Source organism: Alosa alosa, chromosome 7 (assembly GCF_017589495.1).
Source record: "Alosa alosa isolate M-15738 ecotype Scorff River chromosome 7, AALO_Geno_1.1, whole genome shotgun sequence".
NCBI classification, from domain to species: domain Eukaryota; kingdom Metazoa; phylum Chordata; class Actinopteri; order Clupeiformes; family Clupeidae; genus Alosa; species Alosa alosa.
In genome coordinates this window covers 2,151,672-2,163,865 of record NC_063195.1, presented here as the reverse complement: position 1 = coordinate 2,163,865, position 12,194 = coordinate 2,151,672, and the positions used below count along the sequence as shown (strand labels likewise).

Genomic DNA, 12,194 nt, shown 5'->3' with positions numbered 1-12,194 from the left:
GTGTGTGTGTGTGTGTTTTAGAATGAGAGAGCACTGAGGGCCTCATAGATGGCGGATGTGTGACACTGATTATCACTACTATCATATCTGTCTCCATGGTAACTCTGTAACTCTGTAACTCTGTACACACACACACACACACACACGTCACAACGTTCCGGTTGATAGAAGGGCAGGATGAGGCTGTCACAGCTCTCACAGTCTGTCTGGTAGAATTAGAACGACACACAGACTAAACTTCAACACAAACCCAGAACTCCGGATGGAGCCTGCAGTGTGTGTGAGTGGATTTGTCCTGCTGATTTTCATCACTGGCGTCCACCTCAGTCCAGATCCTGAACTCATGTTTGGACATGAAGGAGGCAAAGCTAAATTTAACACCAGGTTCTCCAGGGTGGACAAATACGTGCTGTACAGGGTTTCTGGAGATGGAGATCTGCTTGTGGTCAACTGCTCACAGCCAGAGAGACCACAGCCAGACGGCTACGAGGTGAAGTGCATGAACTCCTACTCTTTTTCTAATTTCTCTTATTTCTATTTTGAAATGCACAAGCTCACACTGTCCCAGAGTGGACACTACAGGGCTGAAGGCTGGACAGGAGGAAACATCACAGAACAGTCAAACTTTAGTCTCACCGTCTGTGCAGCAGGGGATGAAGATGAGTCTTATCAAAGTGTAGCATATGGTGACAGCGCTGTACTGTGTAGTCTGAATTCCACTCTGGGTCACGAGAGCAGCCTGCGACTGTACCGAGATGACTGGTTTGATGCCCTGCAGTATGGCTGGTCTGGATTGACTCTGGTCCTGGACACCAACTCCTCTCTGGAGCCACTCGTGGAGGATCTGAGGGGCAGACTGCAGGTGGATCTCAACACCTCTCTGGCCGCTCTGTCTGGATTTAGGGAACATGAGTTTAATTTCTATTGCACCGAGTGGAGAGGAGCTCAATGCCAACGTTACAGCAAAAAGCAAATGCAGATTAGTTCTGGAATGGTCTTTGCTTATGAAGACGAGAACCTGACTTTTCATTGCGTTTCACATGGAGATCTCCCTGGCCAAGTGCACTGGACCTTAATGACACCCATAGGGCATGTCCAACTCCGCATTAATCAGACCCAACCACAGGGGGCGATGTACATGCTAAATGGCAGCCAGACTGGGGACTACTCCCTCATCATTCCCTCTGTGTCACTACAGCATTCTGGGATATATGAATGTTGTGGGCATGGCCTAATAAGGACAACATATCTCTACGTTTGCACCAAGTCCCACCCCCGCACTGAGGTGATGTTTTCTCGTGGGGGAAGTGTCTGGGTGGGAACTGTCTACTTCAATACGTCTTGGAGAATACGTGAGCTTCGGTGGTACCGTCAGAAAGCTCTACAACCACAAGTTCTGATTGCTGATTACCGGGATGAACACATGTTTGTGTCTGAGGACCTGAGAGACCGAGTGACTTATTTGCGTATGCCAACTAATCACTCTCTGGTCATCTCCAACCTCACAGCAGAGGACAGTGGGGTGTACACATGGACAGTCCATGGAACAGATCTGGAGTCACATTCTTTGTTTTGGTCTGAGGGAAGCACCCGGCTTCTGTACAGGGATCCGTTTGGGGTGCACTCTCCTTTCTACAGAGTGTACGCTGCACTGATAGGCTGTGTGCTGCTGGGGCTGGTCACTGCTGTGATCTGGTTCAGGCTGAGGAGCAGAAGAGGAGAGCAGACCTCTGGACGTCAGAGCAGAGAGGGTCAGCAGAGTGGAGATGAAGACCTCTATGATGACTTGGAGATGGCTAAACTCAACACCTGAACTCAACACGCTTCTCTCTCCTGTGTCTGCTGTAGCTGCTGAACTTAGCAGACTTCAACAGACTTCTCTCTACTGTAGCTTCAGAAGATGCAGCTAAAATGTCCATTTATAGCATCTCAGCTGTCCTGTTGATAAATATTATATTTTATTGTTGCTGTTTGTTTGAGACAGACGGAGTCTCACATTATTTTTAACCCATCAAATGTTTTAAAATACCGGCATTATTACTATACTCTAAATATATTTTCTCTGCAAGATTTGTAACTTTTAAACATATACAAATAAAGACAATTTTAAAGAGGACATTCTGTACTGAATTGAATCATAACCAAAAAGATGCTGCTGATGTTCTACCATCTTAACAGAGACAAACATGATAAAACATCCACCTCATACATCCACATATGAACTGAGGCCTGTTTAACACTGCAGTGTCCATACAAACACATATGAACTGAGGCCTGATTAACACTGCAGTGTACATGTAAATATGAACTGAGGCCTGATTAACACTGCAGTGTCCATGTACATATGAACTGAGGCCTGTTTAACACTGCAGTGTCCATGTACATATGAACTGAGGCCTGATTAACACCGCAGTATCCATACAGACACATATGAACGAAGGCCTGTTTAACACCGCAGTATCCATTCAGACACATATGAACGGAGGCCTTTTTAACACTGCAGTGTCCATACAGAAACATATGAACTGAGGCCTGTTTAACACTGCAGTGTCCATTTACATCCATATATGAACTGAGGCCTGTTTAACACTGCAGTGTCCATACAGACACATATGAACTGAGGCCTGTTTAACACTGCAGTGTCCATACAGACACATATGAACTGAGGCCTGATTAACACTGCAGTGTACATGTACATATGAACTGAGGCCTGATTAACACTGCAGTGTCCATGTACATGTGAACTGAGGCCTGTTTAACACTGCAGTGTCCATGTACATATGAACTGAGGCCTGTTTAACACTGCAGTGTCCATGTACATATGAACTGAGGCCTGATTAACACCGCAGTATCCATACAGACACATATGAACGGAGGCCTGTTTAACACCGCAGTATCCATTCAGACACATATGAACGGAGGGCTGTTTAACACTGCAGTGTCCATACAGACACATATGAACTGAAGCCTGTTTAACACTGCAGTGTCCATACAGACACATATGAACTGAGGCCTGTTTAACACTGCAGTGTCCATGTACATCCATATATGAACTGAGGCCTGTTTAACACTGCAGTGTACATGTACATATGAACTGAGGCCTGATTAACACTGCAGTGTCCATGTACATATGAACTGAGGCCTGTTTAACACTGCAGTGTTCATGTACATCCACATATGAACTGAGGCCTGTTTAACACTCCAGTGTCCATGTACATCCACATATGAACTGAGGCCTGTTTAACACTGCAGTGTCCATGTACATATGAACTGAGGCCTGATTAACACTGCAGTGTCCATGTACATATGAACTGAGGCCTGTTTAACACTGCAGTGTCCATACAGACACATATGAACTGAGGCCTGTTTAACACTGCAGTGTCCATACAGACACATATGAACTGAGGCCTGATTAACACTGCAGTGTCCATGTACATATGAACTGAGGCCTGATTAACACTGCAGTGTCCATGTACATATGAACTGAGGCCTGTTTAACACTGCAGTGTCCATGTACATATGAACTGAGGCCTGTTTAACACTGCAGTGTACATGAGCATCCACATATGAACTGAAGCCTGTTTAACACTGCAGTGTCCATACAGACACATATGAACTGAAGCCTTTTTAACACTGCAGTGTCCATACAGACACATATGAACTGAGGCCTGTTTAACACTGCAGTGTCCATGTACATCCATATATGAACTGAGGCCTGTTTAACACTGCAGTGTACATGTACATATGAACTGAGGCCTGATTAACACTGCAGTGTTCATGTATATATGAACTGAGGCCTGATTAACACTGCAGTATCCATGTACATATGAACTGAGGCCTGTTTAACACTGCAGTGTCCATGTACATATGAACTGAAGCCTGTTTAACACTGCATTGTCCATGTACATATGAACTGAGGCCTGATTAACACTGCAGTGTTCATGTACATCCACATATGAACTGAGGCCTGTTTAACACTGCAGTGTCCATGTAGATATGAACTGAGGCCTGTTTAATACTGCAGTGTCCATGTACATATGAACTGAGGCCTGATTAACACTGCAGTGTCCATGTACATATGAACTGAAGCCTGTTGAACACTGCAGTGTCCATGTACATCCACATATGAACTGAGGCCTGTTTAACACTGCAGTGTTCATGTACATATGAACTGAGGCCTGTTTAACACTGCAGTGTCCATGTACATATGAACTGAGGCCTGATTAACACTGCAGTGTTCATGTACATCCACATATGAACTGAGGCCTGTTTAACACTGCAATGTCCATGTACATATGAACTGAGGCCTGATTAACACTGCAGTGTTCATGTACATCCACAAATGAACTGAGGCCTGTTTAACACTGCAGTGTTCATGTACATCCACATATGAACTGAGGCCTGTTTAACACTGCAGTGTCCATGTACATATGAACTGAGGCCTGTTTAACACTGAAGTGTCCATGTACATCCACATATGAACTGAGGCCTGTTTAACACTGCAGTGTCCATACAGACACATATGAACTGAGGCCTGTTTAACACGGCAGTGTCCATACAGACACATATGAACTGAGGCCTGTTTAACACTGCAGTGTCCATACAGACACATATGAACTGAAGCCTGTTTAACACTGCAGTGTCCATACAGACACATATGAACTGAGGCCTGATTAACACTGCAGTGTACATGTACATATGAACTGAGGCCTGATTACCACTGCAGTGTCCATGTACATATGAACTGAGGCCTGTTTAACACTACAGTGTTCATGTACATCCAGATATGAACTGAGGCCTGTTTAACACTGCAGTGTCCATGTACATCCACATATGAACTGAGGCCTGATTAATACTGCAGTGTCCATACAGACACATATGAACTGAGGCCTGTTTAACACTGCAGTGTCCATGTACATATGAACTGAGGCCTGTTTAACACTGCAGTGTCCATACAGACACATATGAACTGAGGCCTGTTTAACACTGCAGTGTTCATGTACATATGAACTGAGGCCTGTTTAACACTGCAGTGTCCATGTACATATGAACGGAGGCCTGTTTAACACTGCAGTACATGTACATATGAACTGAGGCCTGTTTAACACTGCAGTGTCCATACAGACACATATGAACTGAGGCCTGTTTAACACTGCAGTACATGTACATATGAACTGAGGCCTGTTTAACACTGCAGTGTCCATACAGACACATATGAACTGAGGCCTGTTTAACACTGCAGTGTTCATGTACATATGAACTGAGGCCTGTTTAACACTGCAGTGTCCATGTACATCCACATATAAACTGAGGCCTGTTTAACACTGCAGTGCCCATGTACATATGAACTGATAGGCCATGTCCATGTGTGCGTGCGCGCCTGTCTGCATGCGTGCATGCGTGGGCCTGTTTGTGTGTGTGAGTGTGCGTCTGCTTGCGTGTGTGTGTGTGGAATTGACAGAGGGAAGGAGAGGCTGGCAGGGCTTTGACGTGAGCTTTTACTTTAGGCCTTGTTTTCACATTATGTCGCTGAGCTAACACTGTCTGTTGTATATATGTGTACACATAATTGAGCTACTTCTGCCACAACCCTCTGTGTGACTCTGCCTCTCATTGAGAGAAAGAGAGAGAGAGAGGGAGAGAGAAGGAGGAGAGAGAGAGGGAGACAGAGAGAGGAGGAGAGAGAGGGAGAGAGAGAGAGAGACAGAAGGAGGAGGAGTATCTGTCTGCAAGATTTAGCAGAGATAACCCTACTGCTCGTAGAGAGTTACCATGGAAACAAATAAGCAGAGTCACTCGACTGAGTTGACGGTCATGTTCAAATGTGCAGTGGTCTCATTTTGAATATGACCGTCAACTCATTTAAATGTCACTCAGCAACCAAACAGACAAATGTGCAGTGGCCTCCTCATATTTTCCAGAGTTGTGTGTAAGTAATTAGATGCATCGTCTGTTTGTTTATGTATCACTTGGCAGTCCTAACACACCTACTGTAAGACACATCAGGGGGTGGGGAGAGAGATCAGGCTGCACTGTGGCTTACAACCTCAAGAGTTTCTGCTTTCTGACACTTTGATTTATATCTGGTGGGGTAGGATCTCACCCCTCATTCTCACAAACTCACTCACTCATTCACTCAGTCTTCAGATCTAATTTAAAGCATTTGAATGTGAGTGTGTGTGTCTGTGTGTGGTTCTTTGTATCAATTTGTACAAGTCAGAAATCCTCTGCCGTAACTTACTGTAGAGAGAGAGAGAGAAAGAGAGAGAGAGGGGCAATATTTAGCAGAGATAACTCCTAGAGAGTTACCATGGAAACATATGTAGTAATATGATTTACCATGACCTCTGATGAACTTTCTCCCTCCTTCTCTCTCTCTCTCACTCTCTCTCTATTTGTCTGTCTCCTTCGTCTTTGGCACCTTTGCTAGTGTGTGTGTGTGTGTGTGTGTCTGTCTGTCTGTCTGTCTGTGTGTGTGTGTGTGTGTGTGTGAATGTGTGTGTGCGCGTGTGTGTATGTGTGAATGTGTGAGTGCATGTGGTTTTGTGGCTATGCCTGCTTTAATTCTGTGTAAATTCATCATCATGTACCATGACCTCCGCTGAACACTCCTCAGCTCCACCAGACCTCCCCCACCTCCTCCCTGCATCTCCCCCCAGCAGAGCTGCTCCTATCTGGGCCTCTCTCCCCAGCAGAGCTGCTCCTATCTGGGCCTCTCTCCCCATCTGGGCATCTCTCCCCAGCAGAGCTGCAGAGCACACACACACACACACACACACACAAGAGTGGAAGATATGAGGAGGGTTCTAGTGACGCATGGAAGCTTACTTACAAGAAGTAGATGATGAGATTTGTCTTCCTTACTGGTAATATGATATCAAGATAAGAGGCTGTAGGCTGTAACACACACACACACACACACACATACACACACACACAGAGACACACACACAAACACACACACACACATACACACACACACATACCAGAGCTGGACAGTAACGGAGTACATTTACTTGAGTACAGTACTTGAGTACAATTCTGAGGGATCTGTACTTTACTCCAGTATCATTTTTGGGGAGTACTCATGACTTTACTCAAGTACATTTGAGAGGCAAATATTGTACTCTTTACTCCACTACATTTCTATCCATAACCGTGAGTACCAGTTACTTCTTCAAAAAAAAAGGAAAAAAGAAAAATCTCGGAAACCCTCAATTTGTTGTTTCCCTCTCAAACGTGATTGGATTGTGCAGGCTTCACTGATTGGGACAGCCTATCAGCAATCACCTTCAGCTTTCCGCCAAAGTCAACTCCATGGTCAGATTTAGATAAGAGACGAAACCATGGACCAAACAATGGATGAAGACGCAACAGGTCCATCCCGAGAATGTGCCAACCTGTGGCCCCACCTCACCAGACTATTTCAATTTTCTGAACAAGTTAATGATAATTTTTGCTTAAAGTGTTTCAATTACAAAATAGTATTTTGTATTTGAAATATGTATTTTAAATACATGCATTAGAAATACTGCCCATCCCTGGCAACATGGTAAAAAAGTACAACAGTCAGATGTCTACTTAAGTAAAAGTACTGAAGTACTTGTTTTTAAAAGTACTTGAGTATCAAGAGTAGCCTACATTTTCTAAATGTTGCATTACTACTGCCACAGTGCTTACATTTATGTACAGAAACGTACATGGGGTTATGAAAAATGTTAATGTTAATACCTTGGAGAATGTAAAAGGAATTGGAAGTAAAATCAAGTAAAGTCATTTTCATCTTTTTACCATGTTGCCAGGGATGGTCAGTATTTCTAATACATGTATTTAAAATACATATTTCAAATACAAAAATACTATTTTGTAATTGAAACACTTTAAGCAAAAATGATCATTAACTTGTTCAGAAAGTTGAAATAGTCTGGCGAGGTGGGGCCACGGGTGGGCACATTCCCGGGATGGACCTGCTGCGTCTTCATCCATGGTTTTGTCTCTTAATCTGACCATGGAGTTGACTTTGGCGGAAAGCTGAAGGTGATTGCTGATAGGCTGTCCCAATCAGTGGCGCCTGCACAATCCAATCACGTTTGAGAGGGAAACAACAAATTGAGGGTTTCCAGATTTTTTTTTTTTTTTTTCCTTTTTTAGAAGTAGTAACGGGTACTCATGGTTATGGATAGAAATGTAGTGGAGTAAAGAGTACAATATTTGCCTCTCAAATGTACTTGAGTAAAGTCATGAGTACTCCCCAAAAATGATACTCGAGTAAAGTACAGATCCCTCAAAATTGTACTCAAGTAAATGCACTCCGTTACTGTCCGGCTCTGTCCATATGTTATCTTAAAGGTGCAATTTGTAGGATTGTTACCGAACGTTCTGTAGGCTAAAATCAAAACACTGGTGAACGTTCTCAAGACTACCAGACCCGAGCCTATTCTGGGTTGCCAGATGTAATGAAGACTAGTTGACCTGCAGCTGCTTTAACGTTTCTCCAACCATGACCCAGCTACACATTACGGAAACAGTGAAAACAAAACATACCTCTCTAACCAACGTAACATATTTAGCTGAAGTTAGCGATGCAGATGAAGTTTAGCCTATAGGCTACCTGTTGTGGAGAAATATGGCCAGCTCTGCGTCACACTTGATATTCGTTTGATGAAGACGTCACCATCTCAGGAAGCTCCTCCGATGTCCACTTATTTTTTTTCTTGTTTTAATTTTGGAAATTTGCCTGCCTCTCGTAGGCGTTCATGACTACAACTGACAGCTGTTGACAGGTGGCCTTTGCTGATTTGGCAACCCAAATAGGCCCATTTTTAATACGCTATTCTAGAATTAATCGTTCAAAACATTCCAAGAGATTCCGCCCAGTAACTCATTTTTTTCATGGGTTTTACGGGGTTAGAGTAATGTTGTCAGATAAGCCATTACTTCAATTCATTGTGTTTCCTTACTCTCTGACAACATATGGTGATCATTTTTGGAATGGTTACAGTTTATTTTCTATTATTTACTACATACTGGACCTTTAATACAGAGGAAGTGGATTGGGAACCAAATAGAATGTTCAAGCATCAAGTTGTTTTTGTTTTTATTGTTGAAAGGGTCTATAGCATGTGGTGATGGCGCTGTACTGTGTAGTGTGAATTCCACTCTGGGTCACAGGAGCAGCCTGCGACTGTACCGAGATGACTGGCACCGTCTGTGCAGAGCATAATGAAAAGCTGTCTAGGGAATGAGTCACGTATGAGATAGATAGATAGATAGATAGATAGATAGATACTTTATTGATCCCCAAGAGGAAATTCAATGGTATGGTGACAGTGCCTAACTGGGTCAGCTGTGTAGGGAAACACTAGTGACTTAATTACCACGGCAGTATTGGGGCGCATGTTAAACATTAGTGACTTAATTACCACGGCATTAAACATTAGTGACTTAATTACCACGGCAGTATTGGGGCGCATGTTAAACATTAGTGACTTAATTACCACGGCAGTATTGGGGCGCATGTTAAACACTAGTGCAGGGGTCTCAAACTCCCGGCCCGCGGGCCAAATTCGCCCCATGTCCGGCACAAGTCCGGCCCGCAACGTATGTTAAAATAATAATCTAATCCAGCCCTTGAGGGTATTTTTAATTGCGACAAACAACGATACTGATTAAAATAGACGATAGATCCAAGTACTGTGACAAATCTCATTTGTACTGTCCTCCACTATTTGCTAGACATCCAGAGATGACCGATTCAAACCCAAAATCGCTGCACAAAGTTTTCAGAAAATACTTGTATTACACGCGAGAAACACGAAGACGTGCATTTGTAATGACGCGGAAGCGATGCATGCCATAGTTTTGCACAAATTGAAGCAGAAATAGACCTACCTGTTTTTATGCTTTTTTTGTTTGTTTTTATAATTTGTATTAATATTTATTTTATCATTATTTTATTTATAAGCTATGGTTGCTAGCACAGGTGTCTATAAATAGATAAAAAGACTTGCACTTTCTGTTTGTAGTTTTGTGTTTGAAAATACAGTATTTAAAAAAACATTGTATTTTAGGAAATAGCCGTTGTTTTTTGTATTATTCTTTAACACTGACGTGGCCCTCCAATGCCAATATAAAGAAAAAGAGAAATATGTTCACATCTCAGGTCTTGCAGCTGCGTTTTGAACAAAAAGTCTAAAAGTTAGAGTATTTGTAATGTCTGCATGAGATGCGAATCTCAGTTGCAATTTGTGGTTTTAACTGAAATTAATTCAAAGAGAAAGAGAGAGAATTCAATAACACCAAGAGAGAGAGAGAGAGAATTCAATAACACCAAGAGAAAGAGAGAATTCAATAACACCATGGTTATACTTCCTTCCGTAATTTAACAGATCACAAACTTCAAAGTTGGCAGACTTTAATTCAGTAAGTCCCTTAGAATGAAAATGAATAAAATAAGGTTTGACACACAAATCATCATCATTATCATCATCATCATCATTATCATCATCATCACAATCAGACTTATGAGAGTTTCTTCCAGAGATCTGATAGACCTACAGTACAGATCCATAACACACACACACACACACACACAATCAGTGGTAGACATTCTTCACACTTTACTGTAAGACATTCAATCTAACACACATGCCAACTTCATCAGTAAAGTGCTTCCCTTATACCCAAACAGTACATACAGGTCATGAAGTAACATTCAGTGCAGTTTGCACACACACACACACACACACACACACACAGAGAGAGAGAGAGAGAGAATCTAAAAATATAGGCATATAATCATCAATTGTTGGACCCTAAGAGAACAAACTCAATAAGTAAGTGTGTATTACAGTAGGAACAAACTGCACCAGCAGACAGGTCCTTCAGGTGCCATTGGTCTCTGGTGAAACAGCACCCCCTGGTGGAAGAGACTGCACAGTACAGTCGACAGTAGTGTACATTGCGGCCCACCCCAACAGCACCCCCTTGTGGCTAAAACAAGCGTGTCATGACTTTGTGTGTGTGTGTGTATAGTAGTATAGTATAGTATATATACTTTTTTGATCCCGTGAGGGAAATTTGGTCTCTGCATTTAACCCAATCGGTGAATTAGTGAAACACAAACAGCACACAGTGAACACACAGTGAGTGTGTACATGTGTGTGTGTGTACATGTGTGTGTGTGTGTGTGTGTGTGTGTGTGTGTACATGTGTGTGTGTGTGTGTGTGTGTGTATACATGTGTGTGTGTGTGTGTGCATGTGTGTGTGTGTGTTTACATGTGTGTACATATGTGTGTTTGTGTGTACTGTACATGTGTGTACTGTACATGTGTGTGTGTACATGTGTGTGTGTGTGTGTACGTGTGTGTGTGTGTGTGTGTGTGTGTACATATGTGTGAGAGTGAGAGAGACTAATAAGTGATCTTGTACGCTTCTCTCAAATGGTGTCTAACAGCTCAAATATATAATGTTCCCCTATAAAAGTGTAAAGGTATTTAAAACCTTGACAGTTCCAAAGCATCCTCACAGCCCTGTAGGCAGGTTGTAGGAAGGTCATGAGTGAGTAATGAGTACATGAATGAGTACATGACTGAATTGGAGGGTTGCGAGTTGGTTGTTAATAGGTTGAGTAGACTGTAGGAAGGTCATGAGTAGGTTGTGGATCTAAGACTAGTCTCTGAGTTCTAATGCATCTGTAGTGTTAAAGGTTCTAAGTGTGGTGTTGAGACTAGTCTGAGTTGTAATGCATCTGTAGTGTTAAATGTTCTAAGTGTGGTAATGCATCTGTTACGGTTCTAAGTGTGGTGCTGGGACTAGACCCTGAGATGTAATGCATCTGTTACAGGTTCTAAGTGTGGTGTTCAGACTAGTCTCTGAGTTCTAATGCATCGGTAGTGTTAAAGGTTCTAAGTGGCAAGTGGTTGTGAGTATGTTATGAGTTGGTTGTGAGTATGTTGCGAGTTTGTTGCAAGTGTATTGTATGTTGCAAGTATGTTGAGAGTTGGTTGTAAGCATGTTGTGAGTATGTTGTGAGTGTGTTGTAAGCACGTTGAGTATGTTGTAAGCATGTTGTGAGTATGTTGTGAGTATGTTGTAAGCATGTTGTGAGTATGTTGTATGTTGTAAGCATGTTGTGAGTATGTTGTGAGTATGTTGTGAGTTGGTTGTAAGCATGTTGTGAGTATGTTGTAAG

General features: G+C 42.6%; 1 protein-coding gene across 1 annotated transcript in view; it reads right to left on the bottom strand.

The window, feature by feature from the left end:
- Nucleotides 1-12,182: 12,182 nt before the first annotated feature.
- The window catches only part of pgap6 (post-glycosylphosphatidylinositol attachment to proteins 6), a 33,201-nt gene continuing 33,189 nt past the window's right edge, over nt 12,183-12,194 (bottom strand). The window contains exon 11 of the mRNA XM_048248106.1: nt 12,183-12,194. This exon is cut by the window's right edge and continues 646 nt beyond it. The gene's annotated coding sequence lies outside the window, so the exon portion shown is untranslated.